Here is a 16,976-nt window from a genome sequence, read left to right on the forward strand (position 1 = left end):
TCTCATTCAGTGGGCCATAGAAAGCATTTTTTTTTTTCCTTGATTTGTGTTCTAAAATCTACCTCAACACAAAAACACTACATTAATCAGTGGGAGAAAAATATTGGCCTCAGTCAGGGCTTGTGTGCCACTGCTGTGTGTGCTATCTCTCATTCAGTGGGCTATAGAAAGCCTATTTATTTATTTATTTTTTTTCTTATTATTTGGTTTCTAAAGTCTCCCTGAAAAAAAAAAAAAAAAAAAAACAGTGGGAGAGTAATATTGCCCTTTCAGCTTGTGTGCCAGTCTTGACTCCTGGGTGTGCCACCTCTCTCTCATTCAGTGGGCCATAGAAAGCCTATTTATTTTTTTGGTTTTTTTAATATTATTTGGTTTCTAAAGTCTCCCTGAAAATAAAAAAAAAAAACTTAAAAAAACAGTGGGAGAGTAATATTGCCCTTTCAGCTTGTGTGCCAGTCTTGACTCCTGGGTGTGCCACCTCTCTCATTCAGTGGGCCATAGAAAGCCTATTTATTTTTTTGGGTTTTTTAATATTATTTGGTTTCTAAAGTCTCCCTGAAAATAATAAAAAAAAAACTTAAAAAAACAGTGGGAGAGTAATATTGCCCTTTCAGCTTGTGTGCCAGTCTTGACTCCTGGGTGTGCCACCTCTCTCATTCAGTGGGCCATAGAAAGCCTATTTATTTATTTTTTTAAAATATTATTGGGTTTCTAAAGTCTCCCTTAAAAAACAAAAAATACATAAAAAAACAGTGGGAGAGTAATATTGCCCTTTCAGCTTGTGTGCCAGTCTTGACTCCTGGGTGTGCCACCTCTCTCATTCAGTGGGCCATAGAAAGCCTATTTATTTATTTTTTTAAATATTATTGGGATTCTAAAGTCTCCCTTAAAAAACAAAAAATACATAAAAAAACAGTGGGAGAGTAATATTGCCCTTTCAGCTTGTGTGCCAGTCTTGACTCCTGGGTGTGCCACCTCTCTCTCATTCAGTGGGCCATAGAAAGCCTATTTATTTTTTTGGTTTTTTTAATATTATTTGGTTTCTAAAGTCTCCCTGAAAATAAAAAAAAAAAAACTTAAAAAAACAGTGGGAGAGTAATATTGCCCTTTCAGCTTGTGTGCCAGTCTTGACTCCTGGGTGTGCCACCTCTCTCTCTCATTCAGTGGGCCATAGAAAGGCTTTTTTTTTTTTTGGTTTTTTTAATATTATTTGGTTTCTAAAGTCTCCCTGAAAAAAAAAAATAAATAAATTAGGTGGGAGATTAATATTGACATTAGTGCTTGAGTGACAGTCCTGCGTGTGTGTCATCTCTGTGATTTTGTGCCACAGAAAACAGAGTGTGTAACATTGTGCCTGATTTTCCTTGTGGTCTCACCAACCTGTTAAGGGATATTGAAATCATACTGAAGTTATAGCTCACCGTGTAAGTTGTTTGACAGCAACAAATAAAGTTACTTTGGTTAAGATTTTAAAACAATGAGGAAGTCTGGTGCAAGAGGTCGTCGTGGGCGTTCATTGTCAGCTGGTAATGATGGTAGTGGTAGTGGAGCATCAGGTGGTCGTGGGGATAAAAATATTCCACCTAAGTCTGGAGCTGTGGAGCCAGTTTCGTCGTCAGGCTACACAAGGCCTCGAACGCTCTCTTTTCTGGGAGTAGGAAAATTGCTTTTAAAGGCGGAGCAGCAACAGCAAGTTTTGGCTTACATTGCAGACTCAGCCTCTAGCTCTTTTGCCTCCTCTTCCGAAACTGGTAAATGTAAAAGCAGCGCGTCGCTCGTGGATGTTCACGGTCAGGGACAAGTCGCTTCCTTGTCCTCCTCAGCAAAAACTACAACAAGAGAGAAGGATGCAGCAGGCGACACAACGGGTCACTCCATGGAGCTCTTTACACATACCGTCCCTGGCTTAGAAAGTGAAACATTTAACAGGCCATGCCCATTACAAGTATATTCTGACATGGAGTGCACTGATGCACAGCCACAGCCAGAGTACTATGCTGCTCCTTTGACTCAGACCACCACATTGCCCTCTCAGGGTACAGATCCACAATCAGACCCTGATGAGACTATGTTGCCCTGCCACGAACGCTATACCACCGACCGACACAGTGACACAGACGAAGTTGCACACGAGCTCGAAGAGGAGGTAATAGATGACCCAGTTATTGACCCCGATTGGCAGCCATTGGGGGAACAGGGTGCAGGCGGCAGTAGTTCAGAAGCGGAGGTGGAGGAGGGGCCGCAGCAGGCATCAACATCGCAACAGGTTCCATCTGCCGGGCCCGTATCTGGCCCAAAATGCGTGTCAAAGCCAAAACCTGTTGGAGGACAGCGTGGCCATCCGGTTAAAGCTCAGTCTGCAATCCCTGAAAAGGGATCCGAGTCTAGGAAGAGTGCAGTCTGGCATTTTTTTAAACAACATCCAACTGATCAGCGCAAAGTCATCTGTCAAAAATGTTCAACTAGCTTAAGCAGAGGTCAGAATCTGAAAAGTCTAAATACTAGTTGCATGCATAGACACTTAACCACCATGCATTTTCAAGCCTGGACTAACTACCAAACGTCCCTTAAGGTTGTAGCACCCTCGGCCAATGAAGCTAGTCAGCAACGCAACATCCCTTCCGTCACTGTAAGGCCACCATTTTCCGCACTACCGGCAGTATCTGTGCAGGTTTCTTTGCCAGCCAAAAGCAGTCAGGGTCAGGGAACCACCAGTTTTGTAGGAGGAAATATTGCATCTAGGGCACCGGCGGAAACAATACCGTCTACAACCGTCTCTCAGTCTGCCATGTACACCGGCACACCCGAAAGTTCCACGATCTCCAGCTCTCCAGTCCAGCTCACCCTACATGAGACTCTGGTTAGAAAAAGGAAGTACTTATCCTCGCATCCGCGTACACAGGGTTTTAACGCCCACTTAGCTAGACTAATCTCGTTAGAGATGATGCCCTACCGGTTAGTTGAAAGCGAAGCTTTTAAAGCCCTGATGGAGTACGCTGAACCACGATACGAGCTACCCAGTCGACACTTTTTTTCCAGAAAAGCCATCCCAGCCCTGCACCAGCATGTTAAACAGCGCATCGTCCATGCACTCAGGCAATCTGTGAGTACAAAGGTGCACCTGACTACAGATGCATGGACCAGTAGGCATGGCCAGGGACGTTATGTGTCCATCACGGCACACTGGGTGAATGTGGTGGATGCAGGGTCCACAGGCGACATCAATTTAGGGACAGTTGTGCCTAGCCCACGGTCTAGGAAACAGTTGGCTGTAGGCGTTCGCACCCCCTCCTCCTCCTCCTCCTCGTCCTCCTGCAGAAGCTACAGCTCTTCCACAGAACGCAGTCTGCCAACCACTCCATCGGCAGATGACACTGTTGCACACCAGTTGTCCCATTATGGGCCAGCTACTGCCAAGCGTCAGCAGGCTGTATTGGCTATGAAGTGTTTGGGCAACAACAGACACACCGCGGAAGTTCTATCCGAGTTCTTGCAACAAGAAACGCAGTCGTGGCTGGGCACAGTAGATCTTGAGGCAGGCAAGGTAGTGAGTGATAACGGAAGGAATTTCATGGCTGCCATCTCCCTTTCCCAACTGAAACACATTCCTTGCCTGGCTCACACCTTAAACCTGATTGTGCAGTGCTTATTGAAAACTTATCCTGGGTTCTCCGACCTGCTCCTCAAAGTGCGTGCACTTTGCTCACATATCCGACGTTCGCCTGTACACGCCAGCCGTATGCAGACCTATCAGCGGTCTTTGAACCTTCCCCAGCATCGCCTAATCATAGACGTTGCAACAAGGTGGAACTCAACACTGCACATGCTTCAGAGACTGTGCGAACAGAAGCGTGCTGTTATTTATTTGTGGGAGGATACACCGGCAGGCAGTAGGATGGCAGACATGGAGTTGTCAGGTGTGCAGTGGTCTAAGATACAAGACATGTGTCAAGTCCTTCAGTGTTTTGAGGAATGCACACGGCTGGTTAGTGCAGACAACGCCGTAATAAGCATGAGCATCCCCCTAATGCGTCTGCTGATGCAAAGTTTGACGCACATAAAGGAGCAGGCGTCTGCACCAGAGGAAGAGGAAAGCCTTGATGACAGTCAGCCATTGTCTGGTCAGGGCAGTGTACAGGACGAGGTAGCGGGCGAAGAGGAGGTGGAGGACGAGGAGGATGATGGGGATGAGTATATTTTTAATGCCGAACCTTTCCCGGGGGCACAGGAAATTGGTTGCGTGTCACGGCCGGGTTCTGGTTTTTTGAGGGACACAAGTGACGTAGATTTGCCTGCAACTGCCCCTCAACCAATCACAACCGGAGATTTGACAACTGGAACTTTGGCCCACATGGCGGATTATGCCTTACGTATCCTAAAAAGGGACACACGCATTACGAAAATGATGAACGATGACGATTACTGGTTGGCCTGCCTCCTTGATCCACGCTATAAAGGCAAATTGCAAAATATTATGCCACATGAGAACTTGGAACTAATATTAGCAACCAAACAATCAACTCTTGTTGACCGTTTGCTTCAGGCATTCCCAGCACACAGCGCATGTGATCGTTCTCACACGAGCTCCAGGGGGCAGCAGACTAGGAGTGTTAGGGGTGCACACATCAGAAGTGGCGTTGGACAGAGGGGTTTTCTGACCAGGTTGTGGAGTGATTTTGCTATGACCGCAGACAGGACAGGTACTGCTGCATCAATTGAAAGTGACAGGAGACAACATTTGTCCAGTATGGTTACTAACTATTTTTCATCCCTTATCGATGTTCTCCCTCAACCGTCATTCCCATTTGATTACTGGGCCTCCAAATTAGACACCTGGCCAGAATTGGCAGAATATGCATTGCAGGAGCTTGCTTGCCCGGCAGCAAGTGTCCTATCAGAAAGAGTATTCAGTGCTGCAGGTTCAATATTAACCGAAAAAAGGACTCGTCTGGCTACCCAAAATGTTGACGATCTAACATTCATTAAAATGAACCACAACTGGATTTCGAAATCTTTTGCCCCACCTTGCCCGGCCGACACCTAGCTTTCCTATGAAAGGCTCTTGCCTGTGAATTACTTTTCTAATGTCTAATTTGCTGCAGCTGATTGTACAGCATACGACATGTTTACACCTCCCTAAATGGCCAAACTCCCCACACGGGGCCGTGGTATCGCGACTTGGCGCAAGCACCCGTGAGACTGCTGTTTGTCTGAAGAGGTGGGTGTGCTCGCTTTTGGTTGACGGCATTGCTACTGGGTCCCTCATAGTACAATGTAGTGTCTCTGGCGGTGGTGGTGCGCACCCAACGTCAGACACACCGTTGTAACATGAGGGGCCCTGGGGCGGTCCCGCCGGCCTCTAGAGAGTTCCCCCCTACCCCAGCTCAAAATGTGCTCTACCACATGCAAAATTATGTCGCACAGCTCCACCAATCTTTAGTCTATTCGCTGACATCATTCAATGTCTGGCACTGACAATACAAATTTGTAGACATCTATGATGCAACTTAAAGTAGTCTGTGTCTGTGTCCTATATTGGCACCATTAAATAGTTACTGCCAAATTACTATGTCAGAAACTCAGCAGATGAGCCCACCCCTGTACCTAAGTATGCCACCTTTTTTTTTGTTTTGGTTGTTTTGCGAGACATTAACATCTATTTATATTTTGGGAGTACTGGGACAGACACTCCTTGCACTACTCCTCCACTCACCACCAAGCTGCCCGTGTATCCATGTAACCGCTGTAAAACTGCCATGAGCCTATTGTTTGTTATTTTAGGCCTTTGAAGCCTGTCTGCGGTCCCTCCTTCCACTAGTCCTCCACTGACCAGACCACTGCTGCCCGTGTACCCCTGGAACCAATTATAAAGTGCCTACAGCCAGCCCATTTTTTTATGTTAGGCCTTTGAAGCCTGTCTGCGGTCCCTCCTTCCACTAGTCCTCCACTGACCAGACCACTGCTGCCCGTGTACCCCTGGAACCAATTATAAAGTGCCTACAGCCAGCCCATTTTTTTATGTTAGGCCTTTGAAGCCTGTCTGCGGTCCCTCCTTCCACTAGTCCTCCACTGGCCAGACCACTGCTGCCCGTGTACCCCTGGAACCAATTATAAAGTGCCTACAGCCAGCCCATTTTTTTATGTTAGGCCTTTGAAGCCTGTCTGCGGTCCCTCCTTCCACTAGTCCTCCACTGACCAGACCACTGCTGCCCGTGTACCCCTGGAACCAATTATAAAGTGCCTACAGCCAGCCCATTTTTTTATGTTAGGCCTTTGAAGCCTGTCTGCGGTCCCTCCTTCCACTAGTCCTCCACTGACCAGACCACTGCTGCCCGTGTACCCCTGGAACCAATTATAAAGTGCCTACAGCCAGCCCATTTTTTTATGTTAGGCCTTTGAAGCCTGTCTGCGGTCCCTCCTTCCACTAGTCCTCCACTGACCAGACCACTGCTGCCCGTGTACCCCTGGAACCAATTATAAAGTGCCTACAGCCAGCCCATTTTTTTATGTTAGGCCTTTGAAGCCTGTCTGCGGTCCCTCCTTCCACTAGTCCTCCACTGACCAGACCACTGCTGCCCGTGTACCCCTGGAACCAATTATAAAGTGCCTACAGCCAGCCCATTTTTTTATGTTAGGCCTTTGAAGCCTGTCTGCGGTCCCTCCTTCCACTAGTCCTCCACTGGCCAGACCACTGCTGCCCGTGTACCCCTGGAACCAATTATAAAGTGCCTACAGCCAGCCCATTTTTTTATGTTAGGCCTTTGAAGCCTGTCTGCGGTCCCTCCTTCCACTAGTCCTCCACTGGCCAGACCACTGCTGCCCGTGTACCCCTGGAACCAATTATAAAGTGCCTACAGCCAGCCCATTTTTTTATGTTAGGCCTTTGAAGCCTGTCTGCGGTCCCTCCTTCCACTAGTCCTCCACTGGCCAGACCACTGCTGCCCGTGTACCTCTGGAACCAATTATAAAGTGCCTACAGCCAGCCCATTTTTTTATGTTAGGCCTTTGAAGCCTGTCTGCGGTCCCTCCTTCCACTAGTCCTCCACTGGCCAGACCACTGCTGCCCGTGTACCCCTGGAACCAATTATAAAGTGCCTACAGCCAGCCCATTTTTTTATGTTAGGCCTTTGAAGCCTGTCTGCGGTCCCTCCTTCCACTAGTCCTCCACTGACCAGACCACTGCTGCCCGTGTACCCCTGGAACCAATTATAAAGTGCCTACAGCCAGCCCATTTTTTTATGTTAGGCCTTTGAAGCCTGTCTGCGGTCCCTCCTTCCACTAGTCCTCCACTGACCAGACCACTGCTGCCCGTGTACCCCTGGAACCAATTATAAAGTGCCTACAGCCAGCCCATTTTTTTATGTTAGGCCTTTGAAGCCTGTCTGCGGTCCCTCCTTCCACTAGTCCTCCACTGACCAGACCACTGCTGCCCGTGTACCCCTGGAACCAATTATAAAGTGCCTACAGCCAGCCCATTTTTTTATGTTAGGCCTTTGAAGCCTGTCTGCGGTCCCTCCTTCCACTAGTCCTCCACTGGCCAGACCACTGCTGCCCGTGTACCCCTGGAACCAATTATAAAGTGCCTACAGCCAGCCCATTTTTTTATGTTAGGCCTTTGAAGCCTGTCTGCGGTCCCTCCTTCCACTAGTCCTCCACTGGCCAGACCACTGCTGCCCGTGTACCCCTGGAACCATTTATAAAGTGCCTACAGCCAGCCCATTTTTTTATGTTAGGCCTTTGAAGCCTGTCTGCGGTCCCACCTTCCACTAGTCCTCCACTGACCAGACCACTGCTGCCCGTGTACCCCTGGAACCAATTATAAAGTGCCTACAGCCAGCCCATTTTTTTATGTTAGGCCTTTGAAGCCTGTCTGCGGTCCCTCCTTCCACTAGTCCTCCACTGGCCAGACCACTGCTGCCCGTGTACCCCTGGAACCAATTATAAAGTGCCTACAGCCAGCCCATTTTTTTATGTTAGGCCTTTGAAGCCTGTCTGCGGTCCCTCCTTCCACTAGTCCTCCACTGGCCAGACCACTGCTGCCCGTGTACCCCTGGAACCAATTATAAAGTGCCTACAGCCAGCCCATTTTTTTATGTTAGGCCTTTGAAGCCTGTCTGCGGTCCCTCCTTCCACTAGTCCTCCACTGACCAGACCACTGCTGCCCGTGTACCCCTGGAACCAATTATAAAGTGCCTACAGCCAGCCCATTTTTTTATGTTAGGCCTTTGAAGCCTGTCTGCGGTCCCTCCTTCCACTAGTCCTCCACTGACCAGACCACTGCTGCCCGTGTACCCCTGGGACCAATTATAAAGTGCCTACAGCCAGCCCATTTTTTTATGTTAGGCCTTTGAAGCCTGTCTGCGGTCCCTCCTTCCACTAGTCCTCCACTGGCCAGACCACTGCTGCCCGTGTACCCCTGGAACCAATTATAAAGTGCCTACAGCCAGCCCATTTTTTTATGTTAGGCCTTTGAAGCCTGTCTGCGGTCCCTCCTTCCACTAGTCCTCCACTGACCAGACCACTGCTGCCCGTGTACCCCTGGAACCAATTATAAAGTGCCTACAGCCAGCCCATTTTTTTATGTTAGGCCTTTGAAGCCTGTCTGCGGTCCCTCCTTCCACTAGTCCTCCACTGACCAGACCACTGCTGCCCGTGTACCCCTGGAACCAATTATAAAGTGCCTACAGCCAGCCCATTTTTTTATGTTAGGCCTTTGAAGCCTGTCTGCGGTCCCTCCTTCCACTAGTCCTCCACTGACCAGACCACTGCTGCCCGTGTACCCCTGGAACCAATTATAAAGTGCCTACAGCCAGCCCATTTTTTTATGTTAGGCCTTTGAAGCCTGTCTGCGGTCCCTCCTTCCACTAGTCCTCCACTGGCCAGACCACTGCTGCCCGTGTACCCCTGGAACCAATTATAAAGTGCCTACAGCCAGCCCATTTTTTTATGTTAGGCCTTTGAAGCCTGTCTGCGGTCCCTCCTTCCACTAGTCCTCCACTGGCCAGACCACTGCTGCCCGTGTACCCCTGGAACCAATTATAAAGTGCCTACAGCCAGCCCATTTTCTTATGTTAGGCCTTTGAAGCCTGTCTGCGGTCCCTACTTTAAATACTCCTCCACTCACCACCAAGCTGCCTGCCCGTGTATCCATGTAACCGCTGTAAAACTGCCATGAGCCTATTGTTTGTTATGTTAGGCCTTTGATAGCCTGTCTGCGGTCCCTACTTTAAATACTCCTCCACTCACCACCAAGCTGCCTGCCCGTCTATCCATGTAACCGCTGTAAAACTGCCATGAGCCTATTGTTTGTTATGTTAGGCCTTTGATAGCCTGTCTGCGGTCCTTACTTTAAATACTCCTCCACTCACCACCTAGCTGCCTGTGTATCCATGTAACCGCTGTAAAACTGCAATGAGCCTATTGTTTGTTATTTTAGGCCTTTGATAGCCTGTCTGCGGCCCCTACTTGCAATACTCCTCCACTGACCACAATGCTGCCTGGAGTGCCTGCCTGTGTATCCATGTAACCGATGTAAAACTGCCATGACTGCCTACTGTTTGTTATTTTAGGCCTTTGATAGCCTGTCTGCGGCCCCTACTTGCAATATTCCTCCACTGACCACAATGCTGCCTGGAGTGCCTGCCTGTGTATCCATGTAACCGATGTAAAACTGCCATGAGTGCCTACTGTTTGGTATTTTAGGCCTTTGATAGCCTGTCTGCAGCCCCTACTTGCAATACTCCTCCACTGACCACACCAATGCTGCCCGTGTACCCCTGGAACCTATTTAAAAGTTCATAGAGCCTAGTTATATATTTTATTTACTATTAATAAGGCCATGATGGACTACGCTGTACCATGCTACAAGCTAACCAGTCGACACTTCTTTTGCGAGAAAAGCCATCCCAACCCTCGACCAGCATGTAGAAGACCGCATTGTCCATGCACTCTGGCAATCTGTGAGTACAAAGGTGCACCTGACAACAGACGCATGGACCTGTAGGCATGGCCACGGAAGATTACGTGTCCATTACGGCGCAATGGGTTAATGTGTTGGATGCATGGTCCACAGGGGACAGCCTACTAAGTCTGTCTGCAGTCCCTAATTCAAATTGTCCTCCACTGTCTAAATCGGAGCTTCCACCTTCTGGCTTTCGGCCTATAGTATCAGAAATTAAACTGCATTTGGCCTTCAACTTTGGTTAGGGCCTACTAACGGCTTCTGCCCCTCCCTGGTGTTGCCCTCAACTAAATAAAGCTGAGCTTCAACCTTCTGCTCCAAATTACCATTTTAAAAAATGCAATAGGCTTTTCCGGCCTACTAAAGGTGTCTGTCTGTGTGCCCCTGCCTGGTGTTGTCCTCAACTAAATAAAGCTGAGCTTCAACCTTCTGCTCCAAATTACCATTTTAAAAAATGCAATAGGCTTTTCCGGCCTACTAAAGGTGTCTGTCTGTGTGCCCCTGCCTGGTGTTGTCCTCAACTAAATAAAGCTGAGCTTCAACCTTCTGCTCCAAATTACCATTTTAAAAAATGCAATAGGCTTTTCCGGCCTACTAAAGGTGTCTGTCTGTGTGCCCCTGCCTGGTGTTGTCCTCAACTAAATAAAGCTGAGCTTCAACCTTCTGCTCCAAATTACCATTTTAAAAAATGCAATAGGCTTTTCCGGCCTACTAAAGGTGTCTGTCTGTGTGCCCCTGCCTGGTGTTGTCCTCAACTAAATAAAGCTGAGCTTCAACCTTCTGCTCCAAATTACCATTTTAAAAAATGCAATAGGCTTTTCCGGCCTACTAAAGGTGTCTGTCTGTGTGCCCCTGCCTGGTGTTGTCCTCAACTAAATAAAGCTGAGCTTCAACCTTCTGCTCCAAATTACCATTTTAAAAAATGCAATAGGCTTTTCCGGCCTACTAAAGGTGTCTGTCTGTGTGCCCCTGCCTGGTGTTGTCCTCAACTGAATAAAGCTGAGCTTCAACCTTCTGCTCCAAATTACCATTTTAAAAAATGCAATAGGCTTTTCCGGCCTACTAAAGGTGTCTGTCTGTGTGCCCCTGCCTGGTGTTGTCCTCAACTGAATAAAGCTGAGCTTCAACCTTCTGCTCCAAATTACCATTTTAAAAAATGCAATAGGCTTTTCCGGCCTACTAAAGGTGTCTGTCTGTGTGCCCCTGCCTGGTGTTGTCCTCAACTGAATAAAGCTGAGCTTCAACCTTCTGCTCCAAATTACCATTTTAAAAAATGCAATAGGCTTTTCCGGCCTACTAAAGGTGTCTGTCTGTGTGCCCCTGCCTGGTGTTGTCCTCAACTGAATAAAGCTGAGCTTCAACCTTCTGCTCCAAATTACCATTTTAAAAAATGCAATAGGCTTTTCCGGCCTACTAAAGGTGTCTGTCTGTGTGCCCCTGCCTGGTGTTGTCCTCAACTGAATAAAGCTGAGCTTCAACCTTCTGCTCCAAATTACCATTTTAAAAAATGCAATAGGCTTTTCCGGCCTACTAAAGGTGTCTGTCTGTGTGCCCCTGCCTGGTGTTGTCCTCAACTGAATAAAGCTGAGCTTCAACCTTCTGCTCCAAATTACCATTTTAAAAAATGCAATAGGCTTTTCCGGCCTACTAAAGGTGTCTGTCTGTGTGCCCCTGCCTGGTGTTGTCCTCAACTGAATAAAGCTGAGCTTCAACCTTCTGCTCCAAATTACCATTTTAAAAAATGCAATAGGCTTTTCCGGCCTACTAAAGGTGTCTGTCTGTGTGCCCCTGCCTGGTGTTGTCCTCAACTGAATAAAGCTGAGCTTCAACCTTCTGCTCCAAATTACCATTTTAAAAAATGCAATAGGCTTTTCCGGCCTACTAAAGGTGTCTGTCTGTGTGCCCCTGCCTGGTGTTGTCCTCAACTAAATAAAGCTGAGCTTCAACCTTCTGCTCCAAATTACCATTTTAAAAAATGCAATAGGCTTTTCCGGCCTACTAAAGGTGTCTGTCTGTGTGCCCCTGCCTGGTGTTGTCCTCAACTAAATAAAGCTGAGCTTCAACCTTCTGCTCCAAATTACCATTTTAAAAAATGCAATAGGCTTTTCCGGCCTACTAAAGGTGTCTGTCTGTGTGCCCCTGCCTGGTGTTGTCCTCAACTGAATAAAGCTGAGCTTCAACCTTCTGCTCCAAATTACCATTTTAAAAAATGCAATAGGCTTTTCCGGCCTACTAAAGGTGTCTGTCTGTGTGCCCCTGCCTGGTGTTGTCCTCAACTGAATAAAGCTGAGCTTCAACCTTCCGGCTCTCATTAAGTGGTTTTTAAAAAACAAAATGGTGGTTAGGGCCTACTAACGGCTTCTGCCCCTCCCTGGTGTTGCCCTCAACTAAATAAAGCTGAGCTTCAACCTTCTGCTCCAAATTACCATTTTAAAAAATGCAATAGGCTTTTCCGGCCTACTAAAGGTGTCTGTCTGTGTGCCCCTGCCTGGTGTTGTCCTCAACTGAATAAAGCTGAGCTTCAACCTTCTGCTCCAAATTACCATTTTAAAAAATGCAATAGGCTTTTCCGGCCTACTAAAGGTGTCTGTCTGTGTGCCCCTGCCTGGTGTTGTCCTCAACTGAATAAAGCTGAGCTTCAACCTTCCGGCTCTCATTAAGTGGTTTTTAAAAAAAAAAATGGTGGTTAGGGCCTACTAACGGCTTCTGCCCCTCCCTGGTGTTGCCCTCAACTAAATAAAGCTGAGCTTCAACCTTCTGCTCCAAATTACCATTTTAAAAAATGCAATAGGCTTTTCCGGCCTACTAAAGGTGTCTGCCCCTCCCTGGTGTTGTCCTCAACTGAACAAAGCTGAGCTTCCACATTCTGGCTTTCGCCCTATACTATCAGATATTAAACTGCATTTGGCCTACTAGTGTGGTTAGGCCCTTGAAACAGTGTCTGCTGCTCTTGGGTTTGCTACTCCACTGAACAAAGCAATGCCGCCTGTTTAGTCCTGTTACCAATTTTGAACTGCATTTAGCCTACTTTATTCTTTGGCCCTATATCTGTTTCCTCCTCATCCTGCCCATTGCCCAGCCACTGCTAAATGAGTCTGCTGGTACATTGACCTAGACCACTACATTCCCCTTGTACTCTACACAGCCAGAATCTGACCCTGCTGAAAGTAAGGTTCCCCTTCCCGCATGTTATACCACCTTACACAGGGACAAAGAGGAAGGTGCAGATGAAAGTGCAGGTTCCTTCATCAGGTGGGGGGGCATACTCGTTGGCGACGTCACTGGCACAGGGCCCCTCAGAGTACGCAAAAGTGTCGCTGCTGGTGGGAGGCGCCCCCGCCATGCAAACACACCGCCGTACTTTGAGGGGCCCTGTGCCAGTGCCAATGCGAACGAGTGGGCCCCCCCCTGCTTGCTCAGGATCACAGCACTTGCAACGTTTAAATACTTACCTTTCCCTGCAACACCGCCGTGACGTAGTCCGCATTTCCTGGGCCCACGAAAAACTTGAGCCAGCCCTACTCCCCCCACAACTTTCCCCCAATTCCCTATGCCCAACTATTATTATACAGTTAATTAAGATTGGCAAGCTTCAGAAACAAGAATGGATGTTTTTGGCATTAAAATGGGCACTGTAGGTGTTTTCCTGGCCTCCACTCACTGCCGACTATGCTTCCCCATTGACTTGCATTGGGTTTCGTGTTTCGGTCGATCCCCGACTTTTAGCGATAATCGGCCGACTGCACTCGACTCGACTCTGGACAAAATCGGGTTTCCCAAAACCCTACTCGATCTTAAAAAAATGAAAGTCGCTCAACCCTAGTTGGGATATCTAAAGAAGACCCGTCAACAGGTCAAAAGTGGACAGTATTTGCTCTAATTTTATTCCTGCTGCTGCCCAGAGCATTCCCTTTTTTACTATCTTAAAATCTACTATATAGTTCAAGAAATATTGCCCATTTTATTTAGTGGGCTCATTATTCTAAGTTTTTATGGTTCTTAAAAGGAATTTGTCAGCACGATCAACCCTCCAAAGCCATCTATATGAGCATGTAGGTCATAGGAAGCTCAATAAAATGATACATTGACATCTGTAATCTGATGTCTTACTCCAGAAAAAATCCAGGCAATGGGCCGGACACTGATCTCCCTGAAAATCTGACTTGTTTTGTTATCCGTTCTATCTGTAAGCTTCTTTTTATGCCAATATAGCCGATTAATCAGCCACTCTCCCTAATGCAAAGCTGCAGGAACAGATCAAGGCAAAGTCTTAAAAGCAATGCACTATAAGCACTATAATAGGATTATCAGATAAAATATCAGTTTACCCCATCTACAGTCCTTCGAGTAATTGTTTCTCACAAGATTCTCTAGGGGTATGCTCAAAAGACCATAGATGCGGTAAGGTATACTGATATTTTGTTTTTATGCCGTTTCTAGAGATGAGCGAATTTGTTCAGAAATGATCGCCGAAACTGAATTTGCCATATTCGTTCTGTATTGGTACCCTGTTCGTGCTGAATTTATGTTTGAAGATTGGGTCCGAATGTATTCGGTCATTTCAACTCCCATTGACTCCAATGACATTTGTCTGTGTTCGGCGAATATTGCAAATTTGATATTCACTGCCGATCGTAATCCGAAATGAATTTTCAAAAATTCGCTAAACTCTTGCCATTTTGCTGTTAATGGCGTTAATGCGTGAAAAAGAGGAAAATGTGGTGGACTCCGGATGCTGTCACTGACAAAGGTAACGAAAGACGATGAGTATAAAATATTCACCTATGCCTGAGGAAGAAGTAGTGCTTATTTCAAAACATATTGCACAAATAAATCATAAATATTTTATACCCACCCAATCTTCCTCTCCTTCACCCGTTATGTTCTCCATCTGTTTTGTGTGAGCACAGTGGCCAGAAAGCAGCGATATTGGAAATCATATCACTCTTCCGTTGAGTTGTGCCACACAGCACCCATCTCATGTGAGCGATCCACCCTCCGATTTATCCTCGCCTACAGGTAGTGATGTTACACAGCTCCTCTTTCATTTTGACTCCTCAGTTTTTCTGTTAATGTCCAAACACGAGCCTTCAGACTCAGGTCTAATAGTTTGATCTTGTACCTAAACAGCTTTGTCTTTGTTGCAAACGCAGACTGACAACTTGGCTCCAATATCCACTCTAGTGATAACACGATCTCCTCCCATGACTTTAAAGTTTATGGCTCTGTTCACACTAGCATCATTCATTTCATTCAAAATAGGGCCACAACAGCTATGAAAACCTGTTTACACACAGATGCCATCAAATCCCACTATAGGATTTGTCAAGGGTTTCATTTCTAGAAAATGCTGCATAGTGTGAAAAATACTCCAACTTGTAATAAAGGGAATTTGTCACTCGGTTTCTGTCACCGACTCTTAAAGCAACATAATGTAGAGACAAAGAGCCTGATGTGTCACTTTTTGCACAGCCTGATGCAGTTTTGATGAAAACGGTTTTATCTGCCCAAGATTATCACTAGAGAGGACTAGTAAACCTGCTCCCATGCCAACCACACCCCTATCACTGATTGGCAGCTTTCAGCCTATGCACAGTGTAGGCAGAAAGCTGCCAGTCAGTGATGTAGGCGGGTTTATACACAGCTCAGGAGTTAGAAAACTAGTAGATGTGCAGCAGATAAAACAGTGATTTTATCTAAACTGCAGCAACAAGCTCAGTAATTGATACATTTATTATAATCAGGGTCTCTGCCTCCATGTCATGTTGCTCTCACATGCGGTGGCATAAACCTGATGACAGATTCTCTTTAAATGTGAACAGTGACTACAAATTTTAAGTCATGGAACACAAATTTGGTCATTGTTTTTGTTTTGTTCTGCTTTGGTTTTTCAACTACACTTTTACACTTTGCAGTCGTTTTCTGGTTGCTTACTGTGGTCCACACAATTTTATCTACATCAGCTTTTATAAATAATCTTTGCTGTTTCCAAGCTCATATTATGTTTGGATTTCCTGTCATTTTTCATCATAAGTATTTCATTGTACCTGATATTTACGTACAGTAGCAGCTGGTGACATTGGCAAGTGAAGCTAGAGAGCTTCTGGCTGCCACCCAATAATGTACTTTATTCATAGGCAGGACAGCATGAACAGCACAGGAATGAAACTTAGAAATTGAACCAAAATGTTGATAGATGAACATGTGAGGGAGGCGAAATTCTTGCCAGGTTGTGTCCTGGCCAGAAAAATCATCAAAGTGTTTTTTTGCAAAGCAAAGGTGTCACTTTGTGTCATCTACTGCTTTTTGGTTTAAGTCAAATAACATCAAGTGTATTTAAATGATGTATCCCCTCAGGCAGTATCCCCCCAACTGCTCTGCACCAGATGGCCTAAATTCCTTCATTGATTTCACAGTATTTGTCCATAACTTAAAAAGGGAAATCTGTGTGACCACCGTCTGCATTCCACAGCCATTTGTCAAAATTCAAGCAGACAGAATCATTTAGTGATGAGTGGAAAATAATTATAATGTGGCAGGTGGCAGAATGTGATTGCATAGACTGACTCAGCATTGGAAACTTAGGCTTAAGGACAGAGCATCATATTAACATGGGCTGTCCTCATATAACATTATTCCTTCTAGTACCAAATCACGTATTATACCATCATTGGGGAATTGTGCTTTCACATTCCAAGACAATAGTCTGGCTTGTCAGATTTGTATATAAATGTAATAACATTGTTCATACTTTTGTATATGCACAGTTACAATGAAAATTGGGTTTTTTTGACAGTGATGTTTGATTGCATTTTAGAAATATGAACTAGTCAAGAGAATGGTTCAAAAAGTTAAGAGAAGAGATCAATAGCCTTGAACAAACAAGAGGAAGAGTACAAAAGGATAGCAAAGACATTGAGGCTTCCGAGACATTCCGTTGCAAGCACAGATAGCAATTTCAAAAGTCAAAGGAGCACTGGCTACTCTTCTGGGACGTAGCACCAAATGTAGCAAA

This window comes from Ranitomeya variabilis, chromosome 1 (assembly GCF_051348905.1).
Source record: "Ranitomeya variabilis isolate aRanVar5 chromosome 1, aRanVar5.hap1, whole genome shotgun sequence".
In the NCBI taxonomy this organism is placed as follows: domain Eukaryota; kingdom Metazoa; phylum Chordata; class Amphibia; order Anura; family Dendrobatidae; genus Ranitomeya; species Ranitomeya variabilis.